Raw genomic sequence first — 13,967 nt, forward strand, 5'->3', positions numbered from 1 at the left:
AATATAATAAATGAATAAATTATCAATGGTTAAATAAAGAAACATTAGAAGAAAATATATAATTAATTCAGTCCGCGGTATAGGCCTACGATTTGGCATTTTATTCTTTTTTTAAAATGTTCTGAATATGCCACAATATTAAGGACACCTTTAACTACCAGAAAAGCCCATCTCAGGCAATCAATTGATATTTTATATATATATTTTATATAGAATAATATAATAACGTGGTTGAAAATTATATGGGTTGGGTCAACACCGTTATGGTTGTTGTGATTCTTTACTCAAGATTGCCACTACAATACCCATAGGGTGATTAAGAGGAAACCACATGGCATGCATGAGATTAACAAATCAGATATAATCTTGAAATAACAAATAATTGTCTTCATTCCACATAACGGAGTTGAGCTGTTGTGATTTACGACCACATGTGAGAGTATAAATTACTCTAAACATTGTAAAATAAGGTCTGTGAAGCATGTTGTTCAGAAGACTTGGAGAATGCCACTTCCTGTAGGTGATGTCAATATGGCCATATTGTGACAGTCTTATGATAACCAGTGTGGTTGCCCCGACGTGAGATATATAGCATCCATCCATCTTTAACCGCTTATCTGTAGTCGGGTCACGGGGGCAACAGCTCCACCAGAGTGCTCCAGCCCTCTCCAGAGCAACATTAGTGACTTCCTCCTGGGGGATTCCCGAGACGTTCCAAGGCAATTTTCTTTTAATTTATCAATTTTCCTTTGATTACTGCAGCAAATCATAAAATGCAGACAACTGGGGCTTGAATGATATATCGATACTACTACAAGGCAATTACTTTACTCATATGTTTGCTATACACTCCATATCCACCACCATCAGCTCTGCCACGTGAAAATATAATTTCCCCATAAACTGCATGCAGGGAGAGCTTATTGTGTGCATCCCCTGACCCCTGTTAGGCATGTGATTCATGCCGAAGAGAAAGGGTATTTTTGTATTTATTTCATTATGGGAGGTAGCCTGTATTTGTCAAGCCTGGCGGGGCCAGACTCATATTGTGGATTCACTTCCTCCCCGGAGGAATCTTCAGTGAATTCCCCCTATGAAGCAGGCCAAGCCATGGGCTAGCATTTGTCAGGTTCATAGTACTGCAAATTGTTTAACAATAACATAACTAACAATAACAATATTATTATGTCAGTTAAGATGTTTTTCCTCACATGCACCTATAACTTAGTTTTTAATTTAGTTTTTGTTAACTCTAATAACCTTGTTGACAATCATGTGTTGGAGCATTATTTCTTTCTAAACCATTCATGTGTATTTTTTCAATTGAATCTGGAGGGGATTATATTTGTGACATGAATTGTCAGTCTCTGCTAGACAATATTCCATCATTTTTAAGTCCAATACATTATGGTCTCCTTCAAATGAAAGCATCACTTCACACATAAACCACATATAGCTGTAACTGGTTAAAACATCTGAAACCCACTACCTCTCACCAGCATTGCATTGCGTCACGCCGCTTATTTCTAATGGAGATCACTGGCCTTACTTGTTAAGATCTGTGTCAACTGTTTATTCTGGTGGGCATTTGAACAGTGGCAGGGGAAAGCGATAAACGGTTCCATGTGTACGTTGGTGTGCATGTACACACTGACATGTGTGTGTTTGTGTGTGTGTGTGTGTGTGTGTGTGTGTGTGTGTGTGTGTGTGTGTGTGTGTGTGTGTGTGTGTGTGTGTGTGTGTGTGTGTGTGTGTGTGTGTGAGAGAGAGAGAGAGAGAGAGAGAGAGAGAGTGCCTATGGGTGTGTCCTTCATGGTGGAAACAGTAGGGTCCCTGTTTCTTCTGGGCAGGGCCCAACAACAGTTACGTTTTGGACCGTATATGTCACACCCACCCCAGTATACCAACAGTCTATAGAAAGAGACACTGGAACTATTATTGGTCACCAGTGACATAATGGTCCATCACACCCACTCACTCTATCTTACTTAGAAACACCAAAAAACAGGCACCAAGTCATGGGGTCATGTACGAAAAAAGAAGTTGCCTGTGTGCTTATAGTTACATGTAGCCTACAGTATGTTTTAGATTGTTTTTTAAATAAAAATATATAACTGTTCAGAATCTTCAGCTTGATAGGCGGCAGATAACCAACACACCAATATAAACGGATGCTTCCCAACAACATATAAATATCGGCTTTACTGCAATCGGTGAATGACAACTTTATTTGCTGTTACCGATATTTACAGATATTGACAAATATCGTCCGATATTGTGGCCGACATATCGGTGCATCTTGCATCCCTACTATCTTGTGACCCTACTCGTCAACGACACTCGCCGGAAATGACAGATTTTCAAAGATCCCTTATTTCGGGCGAAATTAGGCTTAAACCACACAATGTTTACACAAGAAAAAGGATAGCGTAACACAGAGACCCCTTTCAGTTTTCACAAACCTATCAGATATTAGACTAGATTATATTATTTAGTAAATACATTAACAGTATCAGTGTTACTGACTATTGTCATTGAAACATTTAGAATTGTGTTCCAAATGTGTGGGCCCCTAAATTAGAGCTTGGAGTGCATTATCTTAAATAACCTCCTTAATAATGTGCAACATGAAATGGACCCCTTGCAATTTGCATATAGAAAGGGGAGGGGTACTGATGATGCTCTTCTTCTTATGCTTAATAAAATCTACTACCATCTAGATAAACCTCAAAAGAAACGATATGCTCGGGTACTCTTTGTAGACTTCTCCTCCGCGTTTAACACAATGAGACGTCATATTTTGATGAGGAAACTCTTTGATATGGGTGTTAACACCAATATCATCAGGTGGGTGGAGTCATTCCTGACTGAGCGGGTACAACAGGTCAAGGTGAATAAAGCAATATCTCTCCCCATTACGACCAACACGGGGGCTCCGCAAGGGAGCGTGATTTCACCGGTATTGTTCACGCTGTACACAAGCGACTGTAGGAGTGAGTCAGATAACACCTGTATTGTTAAATTCGCAGACGACACAGCTATTGTTGGTCTGATTGAGGATGATGAGATAAGCTATAGAAGAACAGTGGACGAGTTTTCCGGTTGGTGCAGGAGTAACTTCCTCCAGCTTAATATAAAAAAAACTAAGGAGGTCATATTGGACCTTAGGACTGGTGCCCATGCACACCAGGAAATAGTCATTGGTGGGGATGGGGTAGTGATTGTGGACGAATATAAGTACTTGGGTACAACGATTGATTCCAAGCTGACATGGAATTCCAACACTCATTCCATCTACAAGAAAGGTCAGCAGAGGCTGCATTTTATGCGCAGACTGAGACAGTATAACGTTGAAAAAAATATCATGGCACTTTTTCATCGATCCTTTGTGGAGAGTGCATTGACATTTTGTTTTGTTTCATGGTATGGCTCATTATCATTGGTTAATAAGAACAAACTCCATAAAATCATCAGCGTGTCCAGTAAAATAGCTGGGGTACGATTTGAGAGTATGACCTCAATGTATGAGACCCGGGTATACTCAGGAAGGGGAAAGCTATAGGGACAACACACACCCGTTACACAGCCAATACCATCTTTTACCATCAGGGCGACGGTATATGGTACCTTCCCTGCAGGCTAGGGCCTCAAGATCGTTTGTTCCCATAAGTATAGGGCTTATGAACAAGCAGGCCCCGTCTCAGTTCCGTGCATAAAGTGTGATGTGATGCCTCTTGGAACTATGACTGGTGGCCTTCTGTTGGCACTGTTTCTTTATTGTCTATGTACCGTGTGATTTGTTTGCATGTTTTATGTATATCCTGATGACTGCTGTGCACAAAACAAATTTCCGAAAGGACAAATAAAGTATCTATCTATCTATCTAGGCCCAGCGTTTGAGTTATGTGGGAGCGAGTGGGAGCTGAGCTCCTAAAGGAAGTCTGAGCTCCTGTGAAGGCAAAGCGTTGCCTATATACAAAACCTGAAACAATTTTAATCACAAATAATGTATTTTTCATTGCAATGATGGTTGGAAAGGGTTATGAAGTGGTGGTCTGAGACATGAAAGGGAGTATCAGAAAGGTGAGGGAAAGCAGGCTGAATCTAGAGAACACTCCATACATTTACTATGTCTATGTTTAGGAAGAGAAAGAGATAAGAAAAGTGAAGACTGTGTTTGGGTAGGTTGAAGTCACCCAGGCCAGTAGAATGAGATGGCTGGGTATACAATCTTCCGGAAAGTCCCCAAGTGGATTTGGGTATAGCCCAATGACAGAAAAAGAGAGTTTGTGCAATTGAGATTAATGAGAATTATGCATGGAATTCAAATGTTGAAAGTGGAAAAAATTAAAAAGAAAGAGTATATAAATGGTGTATTTATATAGCGCCTTTATCCAAGGCGCTTTACATAGATTGTGCATTACATTCAGCCAATTCACACACACATTCATACACTGAATGTCCAGGGTCTTGTTCAGGGGAGCCCGGGTTCGAGCTGCATGGCAACCTTGTGGTTTCCATCCAGCCACTCTACCCCTGAGCCACCGCTGCCCACGGTATATACAGTAATTAAACCAGTACCACCGCTTCAGGCAGAAGGCCTGGGAGAGTGGGGCACCTGGACGAGTGGGCACCTGGACAAGTGGGCACCTGGACAACTGGGAATCTGGGCACAGTTCTGGCCCTCAGTGAGGGCCGCGTTTGCGGCCCGATCTCTAGATGGGAGGGCAGTAAAGCTGCCAGAACCTCTAGTAGACTATTTTAATCTCTGCCCCTAATGTTGGTCATTTTATTTATTTTTCTTATTATTATTATTTTTAGAGACGGTCACTCTACAATCACATAGACATTATGCCTGGCAGGTCACAAAGCTGCATTCCGATCTGCAATCTGCAACCCATATCCACACATAGAACATAATATAGCGACACATTGTGTTCCTGACATAAATACAACTTGGGCTATAAAAAGCTCATTGTGAAGATTTGAGTTTATTAGATTGATAAATAAGCCCTATCTCCTGTTTCCTTAGCTTGAGGCAGCTTGATGTAAAAGCACACCCCCTGGACATGACGCTAGTATGTTGTAGGGACTTACCCCAATCCAACCCTTGATGCTGAGTGCCAAGCAGGGGGGCAATGGATCCCATTTTTTACAGTCTTTGGTGTGACCTGGCTGGGGATTGAATCCCGACTTCCCAGTCTCAGGGTGGACGCTATAGCCACAAAGCACACTTTTGTCATGACATGACGCATACACTGACCACACCGTCTTAAGACAAAATATAAACAATATAGGCTATAGACAAAATATGAATACAGCTTAGGCCACCATGTCAGAAACATTTCAAACTTTCTGTCAACAATCGTGAACCACCAGAATCTATTAGCCAACTGTTGTTTTGGAAAAACACATAAATAATATCCAGCATCCAGCTTCCAATAGTGACATGTTGCTGTTATTACTGTAAACTGAACAGCCACCCCTCCTCTCCGTTATAGGTCAAGTTACATACAAATAAAATAGGGAAGTTAGATAAGATCATCACTAGGCCATCGTGATATGCAAACACGAATAACAAGATTTACAACTCACAACAGTTTGCTCTGCACAGTGCCTGCATGTTTACGAGAACAGGAATAAGCTCAGGAGCTTCCTTTACTTTTTGTGTTCCGTTTTTATCTGTGTCAATCACCACATTGTGTTCTGGTTTAAATGGCAATACGTTGCACACTTGTTTGTCAATAGCAAACTCCATGTGTTTTGATAGGGAACATGATTGGGATATTTTTAGCCATGTACAACAACTACAAAATCCAACAGAATCCAAAACTGAGATGTAGAATTCGCTTCAAAGCTCAGATCCACTGAAAGCATGGATTGCCCTTGAATTGATCTATCTATTGATCAATTGCCTATTGATGAATCAGGGACAAATACATTAATCCATGGTGTATATGCGCTGATTTAAGTGATGGCTTGAGTGAGTGAGTGAGTGAGTGATTGATTGAGTGAGTGAGTGAGAGACAAGCTTATACTTATTTTATTTTTAAACACACATTTTCACTGAGTTTGATGATGAGACAATCAACAGGGTGTTGAAACTCATCATGAGAAATGAGAAAATCATCATGAGGTGTGAATTTATTTTCTCCCACTTTACACCATCTTACTAGAAAAGCTTCCTGGAGACTGAAACTGTATTGTGCTTAAAAAACAAACTAAAACTAAATAAAATGTCCTTAATTTTAGTCTTTGTAAATATATTTAAAACAAGGTTATTTTGGGTAGATATGAAATCGTATCTTCTGTTATTTTTTAGCTGTGCCATGTTTTAAGCCCTGTTGTCAAATATTGTCAAGCCCTTAACAATTAAGTCTTGGGCCTTTACTTCTGCAATTCTTCTCGCCCCTGATTAATCCATATTACAATTACAAAACTAAACTAACACTAAAACTGTTTAAAAAAAAAAAGTTAATTTAGAACAAAAAAATACAAAAAGCCCAAACTAGAAAAATAAAACCTGATGAAAAATGCAAAACAATAACCTTGGGGCTCAATATTGCCTTTGTTTCCTGTGTGGCTTATCAAAATGCTTTAGAGCTCAAACAACACAATCTAATATAGGCCTACTGTACCTAGGCAAGGAACTCATTGTTTAAGGCTTCTGAGAAACAAAGCGAGGTGAGGTAGACAGAGACAGAGAGAGAATAAATTGTGTTTTATGTGTCTCATCAACAGATAGATGCACTAAACCAGGGTCGTGTGAACGTATAGTTTGAGGACCTTTTGTCATCTTTAGGGTGATTGATTGATTTGTCTCACACTGAAAACCCAATTCATCTCATACACAGTTACACACCCATTCTTGGCTGTGGTCCAAGCTTTGAAGCATCATTACTGTAAACTCTGGGGGTGAGGTGATTTCCTCAGGATGTCTTTAGCCTATACAGTCTGTGCGCCCTACTTGCATGTTTCTGAATTGTTGTCTGTACTTGCATAATATCACTGGCCAGTCGCCAGACCCCTGGGCTGTTTTAATACTAGTCTACATGTGTGTCTATAGGTCACATAGTGCTGGCTGACTCTAAATGCAATTATTATCAGCTAAAATTCTTTCAAAACAATATTATGACCCTCAAATGGCAAAATATCTGTATGGATTCAAGTGGTTGGATTCAAGATTCAACACATGAATAATAATGAACAAATAAAGGAACGTGAGTTCCTCGGAGTGCAGGTCTTGCAACAGGCCGGGATGCCTATAACTATAGGACACATAAAGTTTTAAAGTTGGTCATAGCCAAATTCGCATGACCTACTGTACTCACATGAAAGATCTGACAAAAATGTTTTTTTTTTCTTTTTCTATTTTCTTTTTCTTTTATTGATAGGACAGTGGAGAGAGACAGAAAACAGGGAGTGAGAGACCAGGAATCAGGGTCGTCGGGAATGGGACTTGAACGCGTGAGGACTGTTAGGCCAGCAGGCATTCCTGAGATAACGTGTTCTGATTGGCATGAGTTTTGTCCAGATCATCAACGTCTGTCGCATAATGTCCTGGATTGAGGGAAGCTCACATGATCTACTGATGCAATGGGCTGTCTGCATTACTCTGCAATGATTTGTAGTTGATGAGGGCATTGTTCCCATACCAGGCAGTGATGCAACATGGACAGGATGATCGCAGTGGTAAGTCTGCAGAAGGCCCATAGAGAAACTTGGGCCCCATGCCAAACTTCTTCAGTCACCTGAGGTGAAAGAGAGGTGTTGTTGTCCTTCACTACATGGCTGATGCCCATCCCAGATGAGATTCTCAGTAATGTGGACATGGCTGACTGTTGATGCAGACGGGTGTGGGCTATTCCTGTTGGTGTTGAGAGACAGGTTGTTCTCCTGGCACCATCGTGCCTGCCAGTATGCATGCGGTCTCATCATCAGTGATCAGTCCTTATCACTGTCATGTTGTCACTTGAACTTGGAGCTGCGCGTGGTTAGTGCAGTTGTGGGTGTACACAGGGAGTAGAGGAGGGGACTCCTCTGCTCAACACAGCCCTGGGGGGCTCTTGTGTTGAAGGTCAGGGGGGCAGCAGTGTTGGAGCCCAGAAAGTTGGAGCTCCAGTGGGAGAGGGTAGTGTGTCATGTTGTGGCTATGGAAACACCAGGAGGGTTTTTTCTTTACATATATTATGTCCCGGTATTGCTTGTGAAACAAGTTGAACTACGTTTTACATATAGGAACGGTGCAATGCAAGTATATTATTGGCATTAGTGATTCATAATGTTTGTATTTATATTTATATCTTATCTTGGCTTGTCTGGCAGGGAAGAATGGTCTTCCCTGATTAAAAAAAAGTCAATAAAATACAATCACCATTGCATGATAGGGCGACTGTGGCTCAGGAGGTTAGAGCAGGTCGTCCAATGATCCATGGGACGGCGGTTCGAATCCCGGCTTCTCCTGTCTACATGTCGAAGTGTCCTTGGGCAAGACACTGAACCCCAAATTGCTCCCGATGTGCTGGTTGGTACCTTGCATGGCTTCCGCCGCAATCGGTGTATGAATGAATGAATGTGTGTGTGTGAATGGGTGAATGTAATGCACAATCTATGTAAACCGCCTTGGATAAAGGTGCTATATAAATTTACCATTTACAATGATCATGCAAGAAAGCTACAAGGTTGAGCCAATATATTAAAATGCATCCAGCAGGTGACTTTTGTTTACAATAGCTACAGGTTTACGCAAGTCAATGTTATCTGTATACAGAGTTGACCGCAGAATTGGCTTGCCTGAGGCCTAAAGTGTGACTAGAAGTGTGACAAAGTTTACTGTAGGTCAGTTGTACACATACAAAGCAAACTAAATGAATGGGTGTAAGGGCGTGTCATTCACAATCAGTAAACAGAAAACATGCCCCCCAGGGCTCCTCTTCACCGACTGTTCGCCCCCAGAATAGGATTGAGCACTAGAGTAATTTTCATTATAGGCTGCTAGTTCTACCATAAGCTGGTATAGTGAAAGTAATATTTGCTCACATTTTCACTTCTACTCAACATGAGCCACCTGACAATGATTGTCATTGCCTTTGTTCTGTCAGAGGCAATGAATAATTGACTGAGGACTGGATTTAGACATATAATAAGTCAACACCAAAAGCTGAAAAGAATCAACAGAAGTTTCTTTTCACTGCTGTGAAGTGAAGTTACCGACAATGGGTGTACACTGTTATTATTTAACTTTCTAGTGAACATCCCACTTGGACAAAAGTCCCCGGTTAAGTCCAAGTGGCCCGCCTGACCCTTCTCAGTCACATGAGTCACTCTCACTGCCGTCTGAGTGGAACTGCAGGAACGGCTTAGAAAAACATCTGTCGGCCCAACCGGTGCCTCACACCCCAATGGCATTTACACTAACACACACAACGGCTGCACATCTCCTAATATGGAATGAAGATGGCTAATGGCCCACTGTGACGGTGAAGGAGGCAAGTGAATGTCACCCTCCAGTCTGTTCTTGCGTTCCCCAGTTACAGTATCTTGTGTGAGGATTGCGTCAGCCCGATGAGATAATTTCCTCTTAAAAGATATGTTTGGTTGTTGATGCTTGGGTTCATGTTGGCTTAAGATAGGAGGAAGCGTCTGTCTTGGGGAATTCTTAGTAGTTGGTCAGCTGGATATTGGTCATGCAGTCAGGTTAAATATTGCTATTTAAGGACGACTTCACCACTTTTCAACCTATCTTCATATAACTGGTCGTCACTAATGTTCATGATAAAATGCCACAATTTTTTCTACTGTCTCTGTGTCTCATGGGAGGGCTGTGTGCAGTTCAGAAACCCGTCCACCAGTGACATCATCGATGTGGAATCCAAGCTAATAGAAACTGCAGGCTTTCTATTGCTGAAAAGTTGCAATACGATAATGGTAGCTATCGTTCTCACGATAATAAAAATCTAAATACCGGTAAATCTTGTTTAAAAAAAATCTGCCTAACGATGATGTCAGTGGTGGACGGGTCGTATTTTAGCATGAACATTAGTGAGGACTAAATATATGAAGATAAGTTGAAAAGTGATAAGAGAGAGAGAGAGACACAGAGAGAGAAAGAGAGAGAGAGAGAGAGAGAGAGAGAGAGAGAGAGAGAGAGAGAGAGAGAGATTGTGTACAAATGTAGAACAAATCTTCAGTGAATTCCCCAGTGATCACAGCGTCCCTTGAGAAGGTCTGCTGGTGATAAACACAACACAAGGTGTCTGTCTCACCAGTTAAATAGCTGTGAAATCTCATTGCCTCAATGTTCCCTGCGCTGGGCAGGGCTGTGTTGTTCTTAGTCTTGGAAGTATAGAAATACATATGCAAGTTGTCAAAACCACCCTCAAGACCCACCTCTTCAACATTGCCTTCCCTAGCTAACCCCTTTCACTGTCTTTTAATGTTTTTTAGCTTCTAGTGATTATTTATTTTTTCTAATAAAGTTGTTTTTATTTGTGTTGTTATCTCTGTAAAGCGTCTTTGGGTACTCAGAAAAGCGCTATATAAGTTTGAGATATTATTATTATTAAGTTCATAGACATCAGTGGTGTTATCAATGCCAGAGGGAGATTAATATCACATATAGTCTACTTATTTTGTTTTATTCTATCAGTGTCGTTTGTTTAGATATTGATAATGTGGTGTTGACTGCTTTGTTGTAGAAATACTCCTACTAGGCTCAGGGACCAATCAGAGATAGACTAAACAGGAAGCTTCCTGGGCGGGGATGGGGGATGGGGGACTTCTGAGTTATTTGCAGACACACCCTCAATGCATGCACAACAACATTATCAGATGGACCATGCAGACTAACCACAAAATCCCAAACAAACATGTTAAAAAGGCATGATGAATGCACTGCGACTCCAGAATGAGTAAACTACACCATCATCAATGGCTGGACTGTTGGTGAAGACGTAAATAAGATAAAGGTAAGATAGAGCTTGGCCCCTGTGGGGGAATTAATGCTGTTAATTGTAACAGCAGCAACAGCAGTAAGCATGAAATACAGGATATGTACAGATGAGCGTATAGGTAAGGATAATACAAAAAAGGAGAAAGAAAGAAAACGTCGAAATCTGCATGTGGTCTGGGTTAAGGTTAACACATGTTCTATCAATTATAATATTATACAGTATCAATCAATGGTGAGTGAATATACTGCAAGTGAGTCTCTTAACACAGTTGTCTTTGATATACAACTGAAGCAGGGTTCAGTAGTGTAAAACACAGTAGTAGCTGTGTACAAATGCATGTGCCTGTAAATAAGCAGGAGTCAGTAAGCCTACACAGTACATAATAGAGGGTATGCGTGTGACATCATCATCAAACCAGGAAGTTATGCGGGAATGCCTACTGAGTGCCAAAAATTACTTTCTGGCCTTGACAGCTCATACGTCCAAACAGAAAATTCCAATATGATTGCATTAAACGACGTTAAACTCACTTTGCCAATGACTTTGCCACTCACTTTGCCATTCAACTTTATCCATGCGCATATACCCTCTATATGAGGATCAGGTTTGGATGTGGAGCCTGTGCTATACTGCCACAAATTACCATGCAAGTTTTATGTATAGGGCAATGATGAGTCTGCAACTCTGCATGTGCTCCTCATCAGCCATTCCCCACTAACACATCATGAGAGGAGTTTGTCTGCTTCCTTTACTTTTACTTTATTTGTTTATTTGGACAGGACAATGCATATTAATGGATGTCACATGGACGTAATTGCACCGGATATAGCACAGTTGCTAATTTTCATCCGCAGTCCTCACAGGAAACACAAAACGGAAAAACAGACAGTCAAACAGTGGAATACATTTACATGACATTACATAGGGAACACAGCATAAAAAAAGAAATACACCTAAAATAATCATAAATGGTTGCAGCTTTGGTTTTCAAGCAACCGTTTTTTCAGATTGTATTTAAAAGAGGGAAATGTAGCACAATCCCTTATACGCAGAGGGAGGCCATTCCATGCTATACACAACCCTGTACAACTGAATGTTGTTTGCCGGTGCGGCACTTCGCAGTCTCCTCGAGTTGTTGCTCTGGTACTGATTCCCCTATCGGGCTTTCGTTTAATGAATTCACTTAGGGGGGGGGGGGGGGGGGCACAGACCATGTAGGGTCTTGTATATGACCCCGACCTGTCCACTGAACTGTACTCCAAACTTAGCTCTGGTCCATAGCCTTCTACTGCTTCCATTCTGCCCTGCAGTAAGGCTATGTGACTATCAGTATTAAATCTCAAATCGAAATCAGACCAGCCTCTCCTCTTTTGTGGAAATCTCACGAACGTTTGACCTACTCACCAATAAAAAGACGGGTTGTGTCAATAGAAAGCCTACTTTCCTTAGTGGACGCACTCTGAGCCCCCCAACACACGTATAAACGGTACTTTTTGGCCAGAAAGGGATTTTTTTTCACCGGAGGAAAGATATTCTCTATGAGGCAGTTCTCTGGGCAATATCGGTAGAGGGCGCAGCAGAGTAACTAAAAGTATTTTTTTTCCGGTGGAAACTAAATCCCTTTTTGGCCAAAAAGTACCGTTTATACGTGTGGTGGGGGGCTCAGAGTGCGTCCGCTAAGGAAAGTAGGCTTTCTATTGACACAACCCATCTTTTTATTGGTGAGTAGGTCAAACGTTCGTGAGATTTCCACAAAAGAGGAGAGGCTGGTCTGATTTCGATTTGAGATTTAATACTGATAGTCCCATAGCCGTACTGCAGGGCAGAATGGAAGCAGTAGAAGGCTATGGACCAGAGCTACTCCAAACTGTACCAGCTTGTTCAGTTTGTTGACACCCTTCCCTTCCTGAAAAATAAACATCACTGATGCATACATTCGGGAACTGGATTTTCTTCACAAATATGAACTCAAATGCATTTTTCCATAAACAAATGTAATACATTAAATAAATCAATAAAGATTATTACCTGTATAAGTAATGTTCAAACAAACATTTGAGTGCGTTAACTGCAAGTAAATAGAACAATAATAGTTATTGTTGTTAGGGGTGGAATCAAGTGTCTTAAAACGTTCCAGTCTTCCAGATTACAGTTTTAATGCTCTGACACATGGAAAGCATAAATTACTCTTGTGTCAGGGCCTACACTGCAGTAAACTAAAGCAGCATTTAAGGGATTTAAAAAAAAATCCAGTTTGATTGTTTAGCCAGTACAAACTACAAAGCACATTGAAATGTTTTGGTGAAGCATAGTTTCTTAAGTGAAGCAGTTCAAGTTTTTCCAAGTTAACATTCAAAATGCTGACATTCAGGATTAGGGCCTATACGTACTATAGGCTACATTTATTTTCCCCTTGGATTTCTTCTTTCTGTGTTTCCATTTGTAGACATGAAACTCAGCCATATGTAACCACTGCCCTGCTCATTGGCATTGAATTGGGTTCACACTACATACTGTATGCTGTGTGTAGTTATGTGTACACAGTCAATTCACCCCCCATTTGGGCCCATATTTCTACTTCTCAGGGTTCAACACTGAGAATTCTATGGTGTTTTCCGAATTAACATTTCTTTCTCATCCTGCCCACAGGAAGATGACGAATGCTGAAGCTCCCCCCTTTCTCTTACTCACTACATTTTATTCTTGCTGATGCTAATACACAGTACTTTCTACCTCCAGGTGCCGTTGAGTCCTCAATGTGCACCATAAAGTTGTCTGGGGCCTGTAGGCGCGCGTCATCACCAGCGCTGGTTGTGGAGGCTGATGAGAACAGCAGTAAGGCTCTGCTCTCTGCCTGTGAACAGTGAATGAAAGGACCAATTAGTCAGGAGCCGCGCCACCTTACTGGCTGCACATAGAAGCTATTAATAGGCATGTTGCCTTTCCCTCTTCAGGGAAAAGCTGGCTACAGAGGCCTTGGAGCCAGCCTGGCAAAATAATCTCCTCATTTCCTCC

This window comes from Protomyctophum parallelum (assembly GCF_964188405.1).
Source record: "Protomyctophum parallelum genome assembly, chromosome: 18".
NCBI classification, from domain to species: domain Eukaryota; kingdom Metazoa; phylum Chordata; class Actinopteri; order Myctophiformes; family Myctophidae; genus Protomyctophum; species Protomyctophum parallelum.